The sequence below is a fragment of the Ailuropoda melanoleuca genome, chromosome 1 (genome assembly GCF_002007445.2).
Source record: "Ailuropoda melanoleuca isolate Jingjing chromosome 1, ASM200744v2, whole genome shotgun sequence".
NCBI lineage: Eukaryota > Metazoa > Chordata > Mammalia > Carnivora > Ursidae > Ailuropoda > Ailuropoda melanoleuca.
Window position 1 is genome coordinate 78,381,183 of NC_048218.1, and position 13,891 is coordinate 78,395,073.

Consider the following 13,891-nt stretch of genomic DNA (forward strand, 5'->3'; position numbering starts at 1 on the left):
GGGCTAGCTGGAGGAGTATGGCTGGTTCTGCATGGGTGTGAGTAAGGGGGGGATGAGCATGGAAAGGCTGGCAGGGGCCGAATCTTGAATCACTCATATGCTCTACTGAGGGAATACTAAAGGCAACGGCAGTCACTGAAGGATTCTGAGGGAGAAAGTGTCAAGGCAGATTTGTTTTTCTAATAGTACCCATAAATTTCCTTCCGCCATTGTGATTTCTTCTTTAATCTTTCAGAAAGTAGCAAGTGCGAGTTTACTGACCCTGGCCTAACTCTTAACTGGTAAGTGCTTCTGCCATGGTAGTGCCCTCTTTTTTTTGTGCTTTCTTTTTCTGTCAAACACTTCAATCCTTACTGATGGCTGCTGTTTTGAAGTAGATCTTACTAAATTGTTACCTTGAACCGTCACTATTTTGGTTTTTATTGTCTTTTTGTCTTTTGGTGAGTCTATCTAGGAAGCTTCCAGGGCTGAGTTTACTGGGAGGTCATAGGAGGAAGTGAAAAAACACATTAGGCTTGTAGTTCAACTACTTGCTTCCGTACTTTGCCCTGCGTGACTCTGAGCAAGTCGCAACCTCTCTGAGCTTCAGTTTCTTCACTTGAGGCATGGAACTAATAATAATCACCATGTGAAATTGCTGGGCGACTAGAGAAAATGTTCTCCAAGTGCCTGAATCAGAGTAGGAGTTCAATGAGAGTAAATTTGCAGACGTTGTCAGTGCCCCACCTGTATGCCCTGAGCACTCATTGTTCCCATACAACGAACAGCTTCTTACCAAAAGCTCCTGTGACTCTGCCTGCAAGCCTTCTCTGGCCACAGAAGCGTGATCAATCCTTGCTTGGGGTAGGCTGGAAATGCCAAGGAATTAATGCCCCCCAGATGCAGCCCTTTCAACCAGTGATCAATGGGAGTTGCTAGATTAAAACTTCTTCTTTCTTGTCCTCCGAGTGAGACAAACTGAAGCCTATTCTACATATTTTCCGAGAAGTCCCCAGTGGATTGTGACTCAGTAGTCTCCAGTGGTACTTTCTCATTAAAGTGCCCTGTATTGGCTTCTTTCCCTTCCCAGCCTCACTTCTGCATGCCCTACCAGTGATCACCTCCCAAATAAGCTACTTGCACTCAAATCCTTGTTCCCTGGTCTGCTTCTGGGGAACCCAGCTGAAGATAGTAACTGTTCATTCATTCAATAGTTATTTAGTACAAACAATGTGTCAGGTGTTTTTTTTTTTTAATTATTATTATTGCTCCATCTTCCTGTAAAGCTCAACATCTGATATTTCTGGTTTCTTGCATTTAAAAATTATAACATTAATAAATATGAAAAATGCAAGGAAAATTCTTTCCCATAATCTCAGCAGCTTAACACAAAAGCTACTTTTATGTCTTCCTATTTCCTTCTATTCTTTATCCACGTGTACACATATTTCTCAGCTGCAACTGTACGTACCATCTAGTATTCCATGTTTTATTTTTCTACTTAGTTTCCTAGCATACCCATCCTTCCTAGCCTTTACAATTAGGGTTAAGGGTTGTGTTATATTCTATTACCCTATTGTAGGATATTGTGATGGTTAATTTTCTGTGTCAACTTGACTGAGCCATGGAGTACCCCGATAATATTTGGTCAAACATTATTCTGAGTGTTAATGTGCTTAGAGGAGATTAACATTTCAATTGGAAGACTAAGTAAAGCAGATTGCCCTTTCTAGTGTGGGTTGGCCTCATCTAATCTGTTAAAGGCCTGCATAGAAAAAGGCTGACCCTACCCTAAGTAAGAAAATTCTGTCTCCCTGCCTTTGAAATAGGACGTCAGCTTTTTATTTCCTCACACTCAAACTGAAATATCAGCTCTTCCTGGGTCTTCAGCTAGTTAAGTCACTCCGCAGATCTTGGGCCTTGTCAGCCTCCATAACTGCATGAGCCAATTCCTCAAAACAAATCTTTTTATACACACAAATGCATATTATTGGTTCTATTTCTCTGGAGAATCCTAATACAGATGTGTAGATTGTTTTTCATTTTTTCCCATTATGGCTAGCTCTGCACATAAAGTCTTTATGTTTGTTTTAAATTTTATTTATTTATTTATTTATTTATTTATTTATTTATTTATTTATTTATTTATTTACAGAAGGTTGTGGGAGGGGCAGAGGGAGAGAATTTTAAGCAGGCTCCGCACCTAGAGCTCATTCTCAAAATTCTGAGATCATGACCTGAGCCAAAATCAAGAGTCAGACACTTCACTTACTGAGCCACCCAGACACCCCTAATTCTATGTATTTTAAATGAACAATACATGAGCATTATACAACTGAAAAGATCTCCCTTCCTCCATAATGAAGCTCACTATTACAAATTTCTTGTACATCATTCAAGAAGTAGACTAAGCCTACATCGCACAACTGACAGCATGCTCCCCATACTGTTCTGTGCTTTTTCCATTCAAAGACACGTGGTCGTCTTTCATGCCAATGCGCACTGCCTCAGTGCTTCTGACAGGCTTGTTCCCTCAGGTCCCCTTGCTGCTATTTTTTGTACCACCACCTCCCCAGTATAGGGACTCTCTCTTAGGCAGATAAATCACTATCCACCTTCTCTACTAATTCATTTAGTCACTTGACAAATGTTCACTGAATATTTGCTACGAGCTTAGCACTGTGCCAAGCAACGGCATAGAATGGTGAGCAAAATAGGCCATAGCCTTGCCCTCGCGAAGCTCAGTTTAAGGACACAGAAGGACTGAACCAAAAATTTCAGAGAAACCAGGAGAGTGAAGTGATGAAGAATGTTTGGGGTGTAATGGATGACACAAGAGGGAGAACCTGGCCCAGAAGAGCTTTCTGAAAGAAGTATCACCTTGCTGAGGACCTGAAGAATGAAGAGCAAGCTAGGGGAAAGGACTGTGGGAAAGGGGTCCCTGGCAGGACATGACAGGAGAGGGAGAGCAGAGGGAAGAAGAGATAGCATAATATGGAGAAAGCTTAGTGGGCTAGAGAGATGAGGCCAGCAAGGTTGGCAGGAGCCAGGCCATGGAAGCTTTACAGACTCTTTCCTGGGGGCATTGAAGGCTCTGCTTTTTGTTAATTCCTTCAGTTTGATGTTTTTTGTCTTTTTAATATTTTAATACTTATAATCTATTGACTTTTTCACCACAAACTCTGCATTATTGTTCAGTGTTTGTGCTAGGGTATACATAGGCAGCCTTAATTTCTGCAGCCTAATTTAGCGTTTATATTACATCACTTTATATGAAAGGTAGAACCTTAAAACCATGTGGGTCCATTTACCCACTCACCTTTATGAAACATATGTCATATATATTACTCCTTATGAATCCCACAAGAAATTGTTAAATTTTGTTTTAAACAGTCTTACTTTTTAAAAATTAAAATTAAGAAATTTAAAAAAAATTTTTAAAATAAAAAAAAAGTAGTCTTCTATATTTATCTAGATGTATAGATACCTAATGCTCTCCATTCCTTCCTCAAGATGAGCTTCCATCTTAGTATCATCTCCAGTTAGCCTGAAAACTCCATTTAACATTTCTTATAATATAGCCCCAGCAAAAAATTACCTTATTTTTAACGTGGAAAAGTCATCTTTTTATTTGCAACATTGAAGGATATTTTTGCTAAGCCTATAATTCTGGGTTGACAATATTTTCTAGCATTTAAAAAATGTTGTTATTGTGAACAACTATACATCAACAAATTGGATAACCTAGAAGAAATGGATAAATTTCTAGACACATACAATATTCCAAAACTGAATCAAAAAGAAATAGAAAATCTGAACAGAACAATTACTAGTAATGAAATTGAATCAGTCATCAACATATTCCCAACAAACAAACATCCAGGGCCAGATGAAGTCACCGATTAATTCTATCAAACATTTAAAGAGCTAGTATCTATTCTCCTCAAAGAATTCCAAAAAATAGAAGATGAAGGAAAGCTCTCAAATATATTCTGTGAAGCCACCACTACCCTGTTAGAAAACCATAGAAAGACACTACAAAACAAGGAATCTATAGGCCAATATCCCTGATGAACACACATGTAAACATCCTCCACAAAATATCAGCAAATCACATTCGGCAATACATTAAAAGGGTCATTCACCACAACCAAGTGGGATTTATCCCTGGGGTACAAGGATGGTTCAACATTCACAAATCAATTAATGTGATACACCATATTAACAAAATGAAGGGTTAAAATCATATGATTATCTCAAAAGATGCAGAAAAATCATTTGACAAAATCCAACATCCATTTATGATAAAACCTCTCAACAAAGTGAGCATAAAGGGAACATACCTCACCAAAATAAAGCCATATATGACAAGCCTATAGCTAACATCATACACAATAGTGGAAAACTGAAAGTTCTTTCTGTAGGATCAGGAACAAGACAAGGATGCCAGCTCCCACCACTTTCAATCAACATAGTACTGGAAGTCCTACCCAGAGCAATTAGGGAAGAAATTAGGCAATAAAAGCCATACAAATTGGTAAGGAAGAGATAAAATTGTCTCTATTTGAAGAACACATGATACTATATTTACAAAACCCTAAAGATCCCACCAAAAAACCATTAGAATAAGTGGAGTCAGCAAAGTTGTAGAATATAAAATCGATACACAAAAGTCTCTTGCTTTTCTATCAGAAAGAGAATTTTTAAAAATACTAATCACAGTTGGATCAAAAATAATAAAATACTTAGAAATAAGTGTAATGAAGGAGGTAAAACACTGAAAAAATTTATACATACATATATATATATTTCAGTATTCTGAAAACTATAAGTCACTGAAGAAAAAAATTGAAGAAGACACAAATAAGTGGAAAGATACATGCTCATGGATTATAAGAATATTACTAAAATGTACATAGTATCCAAAGCAATCTACAGATTCAATGCAATCCCTATCAAAATGCCAATAATATTTTTCACAAAAATAGAACAAAGAATCCCAAAGTGTATAGGGAACAACAAAAGGCCCAGAATAGCCATAGCAATCTTGAGAAAGAAAAACAAAATTGGAGGCATCACATAACTGATTTCAAATTATATTACAACTCTATAGTAATCAAAACAGTATGGTATTGGCATAAAAAAAAGAGACATATCAGTGGAACAGAATAGAGACTCAGAAATAGACCTATGTATATATGGTGAATTAATTTATCACAAAGGCACCAAAAATATACAATGGAAAAAGGATAGCCTCTTCAACAAGTGGTACTGGAAAAACTGGACAGCCACATGCAAAATAAAACCGAACCCCTATCTTACATCATATTCAAAAGTCAACTAAAATGAATTTAATAATTGCACAGAGGACCTGAAAACATAAAACTAGAAGAAAACATAGGGGTAAGCTCCAAGACAACAGTCTTGGCGATTTTTAAAATTTAATACCAAAAGAAAAGGCAACGAAAGCAAAAAATAAACAAGTGGGGCCACATCAAACTAAAAAGGGGTGCCTGGGTGGCTCAGTTGGTTAAGCGCCCAACTCCTGGATTTTGGCGCCGGTCATGATCTCAGGGTTGTGAGACCAAGCCCCTCATTGAGCTCTGCACTCAGCAGGGAGTCTACTTCTTTTCCTCTCCCTCTGCCCCTCCCCCTGCTTGCATGCTCTCAAGCATGTGCTCACTCTTTCTAAAATAAATCTTTAAAAAGCTTCTGTACAGAAGAAAAAAAAAATCCAGGGTGCCTGGGTGGCTCAGGTGGTTAAGCATCCAACTCTTGATCTCAGCTCAGGTCTTGATCTAATGGTCATGAGTTCAGGCCCCGTGTTGGGTTCCACACTGGGCATGGATCCTACTTAAAAAAAAATCCATCCAACAAAATGAGAGGCAGCCTACATAATAGGAGAAAATACTTGCAAATCATATCTTTGTTAAGGGGTCAATATCCAAAATATACTTAAAAACTTACAACTTAATAATAAAACAGAGAGACCGCACAGAGAACAGGCAAAAGTGATGGAGACATGGTAATGAAGGGAACGTCCCCTGCCACCCCAATCATGCTACAAACTACAGAGGGGAAGGACAATACCCAGGGAACACGAGCAGATTCATCTGTGCTGGGATATGGAAGAAAAGCTGCAGTTTAAAAGGGCAACTAGAATATAAAGGAACCAGCCCTAGAACCTTGCCAAATAGCAGGGAAGCTGCTGGAACTCTCTCTAGGTCAGAGGCACTGGCAAATGCCACAGTTTACACTCTCTCTCTGCCATGACAGCAGAGATGGGAGCGCATTGCAGGTGCCATAGTATGCCTGCTGCCTCAGTGTTATCTGAGTCCACACCCGCCCCAGATGCCCTGGCACAAAGAAAAAAAAAGCTGTGGAAAAAAAAAGCAACTGGAATCTAAAAGATCCAACCCTAGAACTCTGCCAAGTAGTAGGAAAGCTACTGGAACCCTCTCAGGGCTAATGCCACAGTTTATGTTCTTTCTCCACATTGACGGTATGGACAGGAGTAGGGTCCAGGTATCCTAGCCAGCCTATCACCTCAGTGAGCCCTGGGTCCCTGGCCAACACCAACCCCAGCCGTCCCACCAAGACCACCCCAGCACAGAGCACCATGGGACACCTCTGGTCAGCTCTCACTACAGCCATCATGACAAGATAACACAAAGCACCCCAGAACACTCCAGGCCCACACAACTTTGACTTCAGATGGCTTGCTAGGACATCCCTGGCACAGAGTGCTCTGAGACCCCTGGCTCTTCCTGCTTTGGCTCTTGCCAACCTGCCAAGGCACCCTTTGTGCAGAAAGCCCCGAAACACCTTCACTTGTATCCACTTCAGTTTCAGCTGTCCTCCCAGGGCATCCTCTGAATGGAACACCCTAGCACCCCCTGGTCTATGCCCCGCTTTGACTCCAGCCACCCCACTAGGGAACCTTCCCTACATGGAGAGCCTCAGAACACCCTGGCTTGCACCCATTTTAGCTTCAGCTGTCCTGCCAGGGTACCCTCTGCACAGAGAGCCCAGTGACTGCACCAGGCCACACCCACTTCAGCCTTAGCTGTCCTTCCAGGGTGCCCTCTGTAGGAAGAGCCCCGGGACCCTCTGGCTTGCACCACTTCAGCTTTAGCTGTCTTGCCAAGGTAACCTCTGCACAGAGAGGCCTGGGACTGTCCCAACCCATATCAACATCAGCTCTGGCCTTCCCACCAGGGCAGCCCCAGCATGGAGCACCCCAAGACCCCCAGTCCATGGCAGCCACAGCTCCAGACAGACAGCCTAAATCACCAGGCACACAAACAGTCTACACAGGGGATGACCATACTTCAAGTTTAGGAGAAGTAGCTATTCTGCCTAATTCATAGAAACAAACAGAAAGTCAAGCAAAATGAGACAGAGGAATATGCTCTGAACAAAGGAGCAAGACAAAACCTCAGAAAAGAACTAAATAAAACAGAGAAAAGTAGCATGCCTGACAAGGAGTGGTAAGTTATACTCATAAAGATGCTCATTGGATTGGAGAGAAGAGTGGGAGAAGTCAATGAGTACTTCAACAAAGAGATAGAAAACATAAAAAAGAATCAATCAGCCATCAACTGAAGTGAAAAACAGACTAGAAAGAGTCAACAGTAGATTAATAGATACAGAAGAATGGATCAGCAATCTGGCAGACAGAGTAATGGAAGACATCCATGCTAAACAATAAAAAGAAAAAAATAATTTTAAAAAATGAGGATAGGTTAAGGGATCTTTTGGACAACATCAAGTGAACAAACATTCACATTATAGGGGTCTCACAAGAAGAACAGAGAAAGAAAGGGGTAGAAAACTTATTTGAGGAAATAATAGTTGAAAACTTCCCTATAGTGAGGAAGGAAATAGTCATCCAGATTCAGGAAGCAAAGAGAGTTACAAACAAGAAAAACCAAGAGTTTAACACCACAACACATAATTAAAATACCAAAAGTAAAGGAAAAAGAGAGAATTTTAAAAACAGCAGAAGAGAAGCAAGAAGTTACATACAAGGAAACCCCATAAGGCTATCAGCTGATTTTTCAGCAGAAACTTATAGACCATAAGGGAGCAGCATGATCTATTCGAAGTGCTGAAAATAAATAAATCTTCAAACAAGAATACTCTACCCTGCAAAGTTATCGTTCAGAATTAAAGGAGAGATAAAGAGTTTCCCAAACAGACAAAAGTTAAAGGAGTTCATCACCACTAAACCAACCTTATGAGAAAATTTTTTTCAGTGGAAAAGGCCATAATTATAAATAAAGAAATTGTGAACAAAAAGATATAAAATATGACAACATATATATACATCTTTTTTAAGATTTATTTATTTATTTGAGAGAGAGTGCAAGCAGGGGGAGAGGCAGAGGAAAAGGGAGAGAAGACTGCCTGCTGAGTGATAAGCTCAACTAGGGGCTCAATCCTAGAACCCCAGGATCATGACCCAAGCTGAAATCAAGAGTCGGTTACTTAACCAGCTGAGCCACCCAGGCACCCCGTGTGTGTGTGTGTGTGTGTGTGTGTGTGTATATATATATATATATATATGTGTATATATATATATATATATATATATATAACATTAAGGGCAGGGGAAGAGTAAAAAAGCAATTCTTTTAGAATGTGTTAAAACTTAAGTGAAGGGGAGCCTAGGTGGCTCAGTTGGTTAAGCTTCCAACTCTTGGTTTCAGCTCAGGTCATGATCTCATGGATCATGGGATCAAGCCCTGCATTGGGCTCTGTGCTCAGCAGGGAGTCGGCTTGAGGATTTTCTCTCTCTGTCCCTCCCCCTACTCTCTCTCTCTCTGATAAATAAATCTTTAAAAAAAAAAACTTGGGGTGCCTCTGCTCCCCCACATGCTCTCTCTAAAATAAAAGAGTAAATAAATAAATAAAATCTTAAAAAAAAAACTTGAGTGACCACCAACTTAATATAGACTGCTATATACTTAGAATGTTATATATGAACCTCATGGCAACCACAAACCTGAAACCTATAATAGATATACACAAAATAAAGAGAAAGAAAGCCAAGCATAACATTACAGAAAGTCATCAATCACAAGAAAGAGAGTGAGAGAAGAAGGAACTTAGAAGAACTACAAAAACAACCAGAAAACAATTTACAAAATTGCAGTAAGTACACACCTATTAATAATTACTTTAAATGTAAGCAGTCTAAATGCTTTAATCAAAAAACACAGGGTGGTGGAATGGATAAAAGAAAAGACCAATCAATATGCTGCCTACAAGAGACTCAATTCAGATGTAAAGACACATACAGACTGAAAGTGAAAGAACAGAAAAAGATAATCCATGTAATTGGAAGCAAAAAAAAGAGCTGGGGTAGCAATACTTACATCTGACCAAACAGACTTTATTTATTTATTTATTTAAAGATTTATTTATTTGACAGAGACAGAGACAGCCAGCGAGAGAGGGAACACAAGCAGGGGGAGTGGGAGAGGAAGAAGCAGGCTCCTGGTGGAGGAGCCTGATGTGGGGCTCGATCCCATGATGCCGAGATCACGCCCTGAGCCAAAGGCAGACGCTTAACCGCTGTGCCACCCAGGCACCCCATAACCAAACAGACTTTAAACAAAGACTGTAACAAGACACAAAGAAGGGCATTACATAATGATAATGGGATCAGTCCAACAAGAGGATGTAACAATTGTAAATATCTATGCACCCAACAGAGGAGCACCTAAATACATAAAGCAAATATAAATAAACATAAAGGGAGAAATTGAAAGTAATACAATGATAATAGTAAGGTTTAACATCCCACTTACCTCAATGAATAGGTCATCGAGGCAGAAAATAAGGAAACAGTATCTTTGAAGAACACATTAGACCAGATGGGCTTTACAGATATACACAGAACATTCCATCCAAAAATAACAGAATGCACATTCTTTTCAAGTGCACATAAAACATTCTTCAGGATAGATTGTATTAGGCTACAAAACAAGTTTCAATAAACTCAAGAGGACTAAAATCATATCACACATCTTTCTAAGCACTGTGGTATGAAACTAGAAAAAATACAAACACATGGAGGCTAAAAAACATGCTAGTAAACAACCAATGGGTCAATGAAGAAATCAAAGAGGAAATTAAAAAATACATGGAGACAAATGAAAATGAAAACACAGTGGTCCAAAATCTTTGGACCACTGTGAGTGTGATTCTAAGAGGAAAATTTTTAGTGATATTGGCCTAACTCAAGAAAAAAGAAGACTCTTAAATAAGCACTCCAACCTTACACCTAAAGGAACTAGAAAAAGAATGAACAAAACCCAAAGTTAGTAGAAGGAAGAAAATAATAAAGATAAAAGCAGAAATAAATGAAATAGAGACAAAAAAAAATAGAAAAGATCAATGAAACCAACAGCTGGTTCTCTGAAAAGATAAAACTGACAAACTTTTAGCCAGATTCATCAAGAAAAAAAGAGGGAGGACCCAAATAAATAAAATCAGAAATGAGAGAGAAGACATAATAACCAACACTACAGAAATACAAAGGATTATAAGAGACTACTATGAAAAATTATATGACAACAAATTCAGCAACCTAGAAAAAATAGATAAATTCATAGACACATACAATCTTTCAAAACTGAATCAGAAAGAAATAGAAAATCTGAACAGACCAATTACTAGTAATGAAATTGAATCAGTAATCAAAATATTCCCAACAAACAAACATCCAGGACCAAATGGATTCATAGATTAATTCTACCAAACATTTAAAGAAGAGCTAATACCTATTCTTCTCAAAAGATTCCAAATAGAAAACAAAAGAAAGCTTCTGAATACATTCTAAGAGGCTAGCATTATCCTGACACTAAAGCCAGACAAAGACACTACAAAAAAAAAGGAAACTACAGGCCAATATCCCTGATGAACACAGATGCAAAAATCCTCAAAAAATATTAGCAAACCACATTCAACCCTACATTGAAAGGATCATTTACCATAATCAAGTGGGATTTATTCTGGGGATACAAGGATGGTCTAATGTTCATGAATCAATGAATGTGATACATCACATTAACAAAATGAAAGATAAAAATCATATGATAATCTCAGTAGATGAAGAAAAAGCATTTGACAGGATTTAACATCTGTTTATGATAAAAACGCTCAACAAAATGGATTTACATGGAACATATCTCAACATAATAAAGGTCACAAATAACATCACACAAGAAAAAGAAATAAAACACATCCAAATTGGTAACGAAAAAGTAAAACTGTCTCTATTTGCAGATGACATGATACTATACATAGAAAACCCTTAGACTACACCAAAAAAAAACCTGTTAGAAGCATTAATTCAGTAAAGTTGCAGGATACAAAATTAATACCCAGAAATCAGTTGCATTTCTATACACTAATTATGAAATAGCAGAAAGAGAAATTTAAAAAAACAAGCTCACTTAAAATTGCAGTGAAAAGAAAAAAATCCCTAGGAATAAATTTAACCAAGGAAGTGAAAGACCTGTACTCTGAAAACTTTAAGATCCTGATGAAAGAAACTGAAGATGACAAAAAGAAATGGAAAGATATTCCATACGCATGAAATGGAAAAATATTGTTAATATTCTGGAGGTATCACAATTCCAGGTTTCCAGATATACTACAAAGCTGTAGCAATCAAAACAGTACAGTGCTGACACAAAAAGAGAGACACAGATAGACAGAACAAATTAGCACAGAAATAAACCCGTGCTTATATGCTCAATTAACCAATGACAAAGGAGGCAAGAATGAAAGAGGCAGTCTCTTCAATATGTGGTACTGGGAAAACTGGTCAGCTACACGCAAAAGAATGAAATTGGACCACTTTCTTACATCATACACAAAAATAAACTCGAAATGGATTAAAGAACTAAATGTGAGATCTAAAACTCCTAGAAAAAAAAAAAGGAAGTAATTTCTTCGACATTGGCTTTAGCAACATTTTCCTAGATATGTCTTCTCAGGCAAGGGAAACAAAAACAAAATTAAACTTTTAGGACTACATAAATTTTTTTAAAGCATTTTCTTTTCTTTTTTTAAGTAAGCCCTATGCCCAACGTGGGGCTCAAACTCCCAATCCCAAGAACAAGAGTTGCACACTCCACTAACTGAGCCAGCCAGGTACCCCAGGACAATACCTGGGGGGTATTACAAGCTTTTGTATAGTGAAGGAAACCATCAACAAAATGAAAAAGTAACCTACTGAATGGGGGAAGATATTTACAAATGATATATCCAATAAGGGGCCAATATTCAAAATACATAAACAATTTATACAACTCAGCACCAAAAAACCAAATAATCCAGACATGGGCAGAAGACATGAACAGAAATTTCTCCAAAGAAGACCTATAGATGGTCAATAGACACATGAAAAGATGTCAACATCGCTAATTATCAGGGAAATGCAAATCAAAACTACAATGAGATATCACTTTACACCTATCAGAATAGCTAAATCAAAAAAACAAGTGTTGGTGAAGATGTGGAGAAAAAGGAACCAATGTGCACTGTTGGTGGGAATGTAAATTGGTGATGCTACTATACAAAACGGTACTGAGATTCCTCAAAAAATTAAAAAAAGAAATACCGTATGATCTAGTAATTCAACTGCTGGGCATTTACGCAAAGAAAATGAAAACAATTCAAAAAGACAGATGCACTCCTATGTTTACTGCAGCTTTATTTACAATAGCTAAGATATGGAAGCAACCCAAGTGTCCATCTGTAGATGGATGGATGAAGATCTGTATGGATATACAATGGAATATTACTCAGCCATAAGAAAGAACGAGGCCTTGTCATTTGAAACAACATGGCTGGAACTAGAGGGTATTACGCTCAGTGAAATAAGTCAAAGAAAGACAAATACCATATGATTTCACTTATACGTGGAATCTAAAAGACAAAGAAACAAAAAGCAGAACAGAAATAAAAATACAGGGAACAAACTACTGATAGTTACCAGAGGGAAGGGAATGGGAGAATTTGCAAAATGGGTGAAGGGGAGTGGGATATACAGGCTTCCAGTTATGGAATGAATAAGTCATGGGGATAAAAGGCACAGTATAAGGAAAATAGTCAATAGAATTGTAATAGAGTTGTATGGCAACAGATGGTAACTATACCTGTGGTGAGTACAGCATAATGTATAGACTTGTAACATTGTGTGTCAACTATCAGTAAAAAAGTATAAACCTCAAAAACTAAAGAAAAAACAGGCAGAGGCCCAAATAAACAAAATCACTAATGAAAGAGGAGAAGTAACCAACATACTGTAGCAGAATATTATGAAAACATACAGGCCAGCAAATTGGACAACTTAGAAGAAATGGATAAGTTCCTGGAAACCTATAACCTACCAAAACTAAAGCAGGAAGAAATAGAAAATTTGAACAGACCGATTACCAGCAATGAAATTGAATCAGTAATGAAAAAACTCCCAACAAACAAAAGCCCAGGACCAGATAGCCTCACAGGTGATTTCTACCAAACATTTAAAGAAGAATAAATACCTATTCTTCTCAAACTACTTCAAAAGAAGGGGAAGGAAAGCTTCCAAATTCATTCTGTGAGGCCACTATGACCCCGATACCATAACCAGATAAAAACACCACAAAAAAAAAAGAATTATAGGCCAATATCCCTGATGAACATAGATGCAAAAATCCTCAACAAAATATTAGCAATCTGAATCCAATGATACATTTAAAAAATCACTCACCATGATCAAGTAGGACTTATTTCTGGGATGCAAAGGTGGTTCAATATTCACACAACAATCAGTGTGATACATCACATCAATAAGAGAAAGCCATATGATCATTTCAACAGATGCAGAAAAAGTATTCAACAAAGTACAACA